Below are 7728 nucleotides of genomic sequence, written 5' to 3'. Positions count from 1 at the left end.
TTAAGACAGCCCCTAGAAGGGAAAGATGTGAGCTGCCAGCTAAAACTTGCTGGTAGGCCGCAACCCTCTTAGTAAAATATAAAATAATAGAAATGGGCTAACCAAAGATATAATAGCTAGCTAGCAATATGCTTAAGCTATTGGCCAAACAGCATTGCAAATAATATAGTTTCTGCATGATTATTTCCATTCTGGGCAGCCAGTAACGAACAAATGACTTCCTACTACAAATTGGTTCTCCAACGTGTGCTAGATAAATCCACATAAAACCTGAGAGGAGCCCTTTCCCCTGGCTAGCAACGCAGAGGCCACACCATGCCTGGAGTTACTGTAAAAGACGACAACGAGCAGGAGTTCGTCAGAGCTCTGGCAGCCTTCTTCAAAAAGTCCGGGAAGCTGAAAGTCCCCGAATGGGTGGACACAGTCAAGCTAGCCAAACATGAAGAGCTTGCCCCCTATGATGAGAACTGGTTCTACACGCGAGCTGCTTCTACAGCACAGCACCAGTACCCGTGTGGTGGTGCCGGGGTTGGGTCTATGACCAAGATCTATGGAGGACGGCAGAGAAAAGGTTTCAGGCCCAGCCACTTCAGCAGAGGCTCCAAGAGTGTGGCCAGCCCCGTTCTCCAAGCCCTGGAGGGGCTGAAAATAGTGTAAAAGGCCCAAGATGGGGGCCTCAAGCTAACACCTCAGGGACAGAGAGATCTGAACAGGATTGCCAGACAGGTGGCAGCTGCCAACAAGAAGTATTAGAACAAAGGATGCTGGGTTAATAAATTGCCTCATTCAAAAACAAAACAAAAACCAACCAACCAAACAAAAAACCTGAGAGGGCTTGGAAAGGAATTCTAAACACTAAAAAACAAAGGTTAGGTGCAATTTTTTTTTTTTTTTTTTTTTTTTTTTGTCTGTACAGGCTCTCTTTGATGGCCATGACTCCTTTAAGAGAGATCTTCAAAAAAAAAGAAAAAAGAAAAAAAATCACAGTTTCAGCAGCTTTCTGGTTCCCCAGCACAAAGGGCTCTGACTCTTTTGGGAGGTTCAGCTATGGAGGACTTGATTGGAGTTTGTGGGCCTGGGTGCTTGTATGCTGGCTTGGGGTTAGGAGGAAAGTGGTTGAAACCTTGCTCGCAGCTCAGCACCATCCCCCAGCCCTTCCTGGGAAGGAAATGGGATCAGGTCTGCCTGGAGTTCACAGGCAAGAGAGTAGGGCAGATTCCCGCCACCATACACAGAGACATTTCCAGGGCCACACAGTGTGCTGCATGGCAGATTTAGCTATTACTCAGATAAAAAAAAAAAAAGGGTTATGTACTGTACACTCCTTCTCAGAGTTAAAGTGCTGAGTGCAGCTCCTACCTGACAGTAATGGTACTTCAGCCATTTTGAAAGGCAGAAAGATGTGGAGCCAGCACCCAGGGCCACTGAGACCAAGCTGCTTAACATTTTAAAAGTTCTCAGGGACAGAAAAGAATTACAGATATATAATAGGACAGATTCTGGCATAAAAGACCTCTGAAAAACATAGTGTCTTTGAAAAATGTACATAACTTGGGAGAAGGAAAAGAATAAAGAGACAGTAAATGTAATATAATAAGAGTACAAATTGTAATAGATTAAAAGAGTAAAGATAATAAAATAAATATTAAACTTATAGGGAAAGTAATAGAGTAAGAAAAATGTAAAGATAGAATATACATAGAGTCAAGATTATGTATATTATTGTGTTTTCTTTGAACTCTTTGACAGAGAGACATTTCACTGTATGGGCTGCTAAACTAAATCACCATATATTTTCTAAAGATATCTTGACTTCAGAATTTGGGTCTAAGAATTTGTTGCTTTGGAGAAGAGGTTCTTCTTTTGTTTCCATAAAAGATGAGAACCTGTAGAATACTTTCAGATTAATGTGCTTTCATGAATCAAGACCTCCCGAAAGGTTACCATAAACATCCCCAAAAATTACTTTACCAAACAAAAACCAAAAAGCAGTTTGGAAAGAACTAAGCCCAAATTCCCAAATATTGTTTATAAATCTTTGTTTATGTTAAAAGGGGGATATGCTATAGACATGGATACTTTGCATTGGTAAAAATTGAAGGTCAATTTTGATATATATATATATATATATATATATATATATATATATATATATATATCCTCTTGAATAAGGTATTGTGTTTGTGCAGTTCATTTAAAAATGTAATGTATAATTAAAATTTGTAGGTTAATGGAAGGTCACCTGTAATAGTAAATCTTATAGTCATGTTAGTTAGGTTTTCTAGATATATAGAGTTTTATTTCAACAAGATAGGTATTCTTCAAATCTTTCAGAGACCTTCAGAATATGGTATTTAAAATGGTTTAAGAACTTTTTAAGACATGAGACACATCTCATTCTGGCAGCACCAATCTACTCTAAGAGGATGATGGGCATTGAACAGGCTCCTTTTGGAGTCTGTTAGCCATTTGGGCAAGAAACAGCTCTTCGCTGAACTGCTTGAGGTTATGCTGCATGAACTGGACATGCAGGACCCACAGAAAAAAATGACTGCTAAAGCTGCCTAAAGAAGGTGAGACAGTCCTTTGGGGTTCCTGCTTCATGAAAGAGTCTGCCAAACATTCTGCAGGACACAGAAGAAAGTGACTGACAAACTGCCAATATAGGTGGAATTGTTTTTGAAACTTCCTGCTCCATGGGAAAGTCTGCCAGATATTATCGGGCCAGTAGGATGAAGGTGGGTGCTCCAATGATGCAGAAGAACTTTGCATGAATTAGAAGAATTCTAGACTTTTGAAAGTTGCTTAAAATACTCTTTCTGTGCTATATTATTTGCAATGCTGTTTGGCCAATAGCTTAAGCATATTGCTAGCTAGCTATTATATCTTTGGTTAGCCCACAACACATATACAGAAAGACTTCTCACATCACCACCCAATTAAATGTTTTTCCTTTATAAGAGTTGGAATGATGATGCTGTTTCCTCAGAGCAATAGAAACCCTAAGACAGAACTTGTTACTAGGGACTGGGATATTGCTGTGAAAGGCCTAACCATGTAGAGGAATGCAAATAAATTTATATCTCTCACCATGCACAAAACTCAAGTCCAAATGGATTAAAGACCTCAATAAAAAACCAACCACACTGAACCTCCTAGAAAAGAAAGTTGGAATTATCCTTGAATGCATGAGCACAGGAGACCATTTTCTAAATATAACACCAGTAGCACAGACACTGAAAACAACAATTAATAGATGGGACCTGCTAAAACTGAAAAATTTATCTCAAGCAAAGGATATGATCAAAAAGACTAAATTTCAGTGTACAGAATGGGAAAAGAACTTCACCAACTCCACATCTGACAGATGACTGATCTCCAAAATATACAACGAAACATAGAAATAGACAACAAAAGAACAAATAATCCAGTAAAAATTGGGGTATAGATCTAAACAAAGAACTCTCAGCAGAGGAATCTCAATGACCAAAGGCACTGGAAAAAATGTTCAACTTCCTTAGCCATCAGAGACATGCAAATCAAAATATCTCTGAGATACAATCTTACACCTGTTAGAATGGCCAAGATAAAAAAAAAAATCATGATGACAGTTCATGTTGGAGAAGATGTGGAATATGGGGAACACTCCTCTGTTGCTGGTGGGAATATAAACTAATACAATGGCTTTGAAAGTCAATATGGCTCTTTCTCAGAAAATTAGGAATCAATCTGCCTCTAGACCGAGCAATACCATTTTTGGACATATACCCAAAGAATGCTCAATCATACCACAAAGACATTTGTTCAACTATGGTCATTATAGTATTATTTGTAATAGACAATACCTGGAAACAACCTAGATTCCCTTCAACTAAGCCATTGAAGCCAGGCATAAGTCAACGCTTTGCCTGAATAGTAACCTAGAGAGGCCATTGAGTGAAGCTGTGAAGTTGAAGACTGAATTGTATTGTATACCCACAAATGTTGGAGATTCCAGTGCTCTAAGACACCTCCCAAGAAAAGTGCTAACAGGGAGTGGGAATACCCCAAGAGAAAGAAGTATATTGCAGTCAACAAAGATGACAGGGGTTGGAGATATGAACAACATTTTGACATTAGACATGGATATGAAAAGTTTGGAGTTTGGCCAGTTGGTTTTTGGTCTTGTTCTCATCCAGTATTTCCTTGTTATGCTCCCTCCCCTTCATTTTGGAATAGTAGTTATATTCTGTTCCATTATATGTTGGAAGTATGTTATCTTTTTTTTTTTTACATTTTGATTCCATAGCAGATTATATTTAAGAAATGGCAAGAATTTCAGAAGAGACTTTGAATTTTAGACTCTTAAATAATTTTGAGATTGTTATAGACTATGGATATCTTTGAAGTTGGAATGAAAGCAATCTTTTCATTATGACATGGCTTCAAGTCTTGGGTCCCAGAGAGTAGAATGTGGTAATTTAAAAGAAAATGAGGTCTAAAGGAAATGACATTTATAAAGGGGTTGGCCATTTTGAAATAGATTTGGTGTGTTGTCAGAGAAAGTGTGTTACAGTGGAAGTGGGCTTTGATGTCTCACACATGTTCAAGCTAGTGAGACAGTTTACTTACTATTGCCGGCCAATCAAGATGTAGGATTCTCAGCTCTAGAATTATGTTTGCTTTCAAGTTACTATGTCCCACCATGATGATAATGGACTAAACCTCTGAAACTGCAAACCTCCCCACCAAATGTTTTCCCTTAAAAGAGTTCCCGCGTCATGGTGTCTCTTCACAGCAATAGAAACTCTAACTAACACAGTAGGCAATATGAGCTGAATGGCTGGTTTAATGGTTAAAACCTCTTCTAGAGGGCCCCAGATTTAATTCCCAGTAGCAATCTGGTTCCTTACAAACTATTAATGGATGTAATGTTTTCTTCTGCCCTCCAGAAGTAAGTGTGTCACATAGAAATACTTGCAGGTAAACACCCATATACATAAAATAAAATAAAAATTATAAATATATTTATAGTTAATCCAGATAAACAGTGTTTCTTTGTGGAAATTCAATACTCATAAATTTTAGAGGACTCTCTATGCTGTTTTCTATAATGACTTTACTGATTTACATACCTGTTATAGAGATTTGCATTCTTATGGATATTGGTTTATTGATACAAATTTAAGGTCAATTCTGATATATATATATATATTTCTGCTCTTGATTAAGGTACTGTACTTGTGCATCTCATTTGAAAATGTAATGTATAATTGGGAAGTATAGGTTAATAAATAATTGTCTATAATAGTCAAGCTTATAGTCATCTTGGTTAGATTTTCTAGATGTACAGAGATGTACTTCAGACAGATATTCTTTAAACCTTTCAAAGACTACAGAATATAGCATTTAAAATGTTTTAAGAACATGAAACTTTTCATGACAATGAGATACATCTGCTCCTGGCAGCACCAATCTACTTCAAGAGGATGACAGGCATTAAAGAGGCTGCTTATGAAGTTGGCTAACCATTTGGGCAAAAAACTGCTCTTGCCTGGGCTGCTTGATTGTATGCTGTGTGAAATGGACATGCAGGACCCACAGAAAATGACTGCTGAAGATGATCTTTTGGGCTTCCTGCTTCATAAAAGACCCTGCGTTCTTTCTCCCAGCATTCAGTTTAGTTTCCCCTGCCTATCTCTGTTATGCCCTGCTATAGGTCCAAACATTCCTTTAATAACCAATAGTATTCACAGCATACAGAGGGGAATCCCACATCACATACCCTTTAGAAGTATACAAGGTTTCTCCTTCCTGTGCATACTTGCTCATTTCTTTTAACATTCATCTTCAGATACTAGTTACCCAAAAGAGAATGTTTTCTCTTACAACTTTAATTTATATGTTTATGATAACTAATGACTGTATATTTTTTACATACTGTTGCAATTTTTGTGTATTCTTTTGACAAATACATGTATTTCTTTGTTCATTTATTAATTAAGTTGGTTTTCTTGCTGATGAGTTGTTTGACCTTGCATAATTCACTATTAATCGCTATCAGTTATGTGATTTTAAACATTTTTTTTGCCTTTACAGAGGTTGTTTCTTCAATCTGATGATTGATGATGATGATGATGATGTGTGTGTGTGTGTGTGTGTGTGTGTAAAATCTTCCTAGTTTAATATATTCCAATATATTTCTTTTTGTTTTTGATATCAGTGTACTTATAGTAACATGTAAAACTTTATTACACAGGCCAATTTAATGGAAAATTATCACTGTGCCTTTTCAGTAGATTCATAGTTTTGGTTCTTACCATCAATTAACTCTTCAATCCACGTTAGTCCATTTTAACATTTAGTTTATTTGTTTACTTGCCAGGTGGGACCACAGAGGCTTAGGTTTCAACTTATCATCACAGATTTCCTCATTAACTCAAACAGTTACAAATCTATTCTTGGCAAATTGGGGCTTTATTCTGCCCACAGCAACAGAGAGCTTTGGCAACCAGCATTTCAAGAACAGGAGAGTTCTATATTTACCAGAGTGGCTCGGATTTAGGGATCCGCTTAGACCATCTACCCAGAATTTCAAAGTAGGATAACTGTAGGACTTTACAAAACAAAGCCAGATTGTTAAGATTGGAGTGAGTACCTACTTCTTTCAATACGGAGATAGCAGCACAAAGCCTGTTAAAGATGAAGGACAACCAGGGAAATATAGTGAACCAAACTAACATCATAAAGCAACAATGACTGATGCTAAAGACTTGAAGGAATATAAAATACCTTACCAAGAAGTGGAAATAATAATTTTAAGGAACCTTCAGAAACAGAGTATTAGTTCAACAAGGTAAGCAAAACTGTGCCAGAAGAATAAGAATTTTAATAAAGATTTCAATAATAATAAAAGTAAAATAGAAATTCCAGAGCTTCAAAATGCCATAAGTGGTATGAAGAACATGATGGAAAGCATCAATAGCAGAATTGGCAAGTAAATCAATCAATAAACCCCAAATCCACACATTCAGAAGAGAACAAAATAAAAAAGAATTTAAAAGATGTAAAAAGTTTATGCAGTTTAAGAGGCATCATCAAAATAGCAAACTTTCAAATAATAGGAGTCTAAATGCAACATGAAAAAGATGTAGGAAATTTGTCTATAGCGACAGTGGTAGATAACATATAAGCTGGGAGAAATGTGTTAATATACAGCTCCAGAAAGGTGTGTAGAACAAGCAGCCTCCCAGTTCCTGGCCACCAGCTAGCTTTACCCAAAATAATTACACGGAAACTGTATTCAGTTAAATACTGTCTGGCCCATTATCTGTAGCCTCTTATTGGCTAACTCTCACATCTTGATTAACCCGTTTTTATTAATGAGTGTAGCACCACGAGGTGGTGGCTTACCACGAAGGATCTTAACCTGCATCCATCTTGGAGAGGAGAGATACAACATCTGCCCCACTGCCTTCTTCCTCCGAGCATTCTGTTCTGTCTACTCTGCCTATCTAAGCTGCTGTCCTATCAAAGGCCAAGGCAATTTCTTCATTAACCAATGAAATTAACACATAGACATAAGACCCTCTTCCATCAAAGGTGAAAAGTCTTCCAACATATTCATGCTAACTAGACTATTCTGAGACATATTATGAACTTGAAGGCCAGTTATGGTGAAATCATATGATCCAGTTATGATGGGAAAACTCCCAACCAGCAAATCTGTCTGTATGAAACAGAGACACA

General features: G+C 37.2%; 1 pseudogene; it reads left to right on the top strand.

The window, feature by feature from the left end:
• Nucleotides 1-315: 315 nt before the first annotated feature.
• On the top strand, nucleotides 316-753 carry LOC121433752 (annotated as a pseudogene).
• The last annotated feature ends 6975 nt before the right edge of the window (nucleotides 754-7728 follow it).

The sequence above is a fragment of the Microtus oregoni genome, unplaced genomic scaffold (genome assembly GCF_018167655.1).
Source record: "Microtus oregoni isolate MIOR12 unplaced genomic scaffold, Mior012 000041F_ref0000270, whole genome shotgun sequence".
Classification (NCBI taxonomy): Eukaryota; Metazoa; Chordata; class Mammalia; order Rodentia; family Cricetidae; genus Microtus; species Microtus oregoni.
Note: the sequence above shows the minus strand (reverse complement) of the source record. Positions and strands in the feature narration are given on the sequence as shown.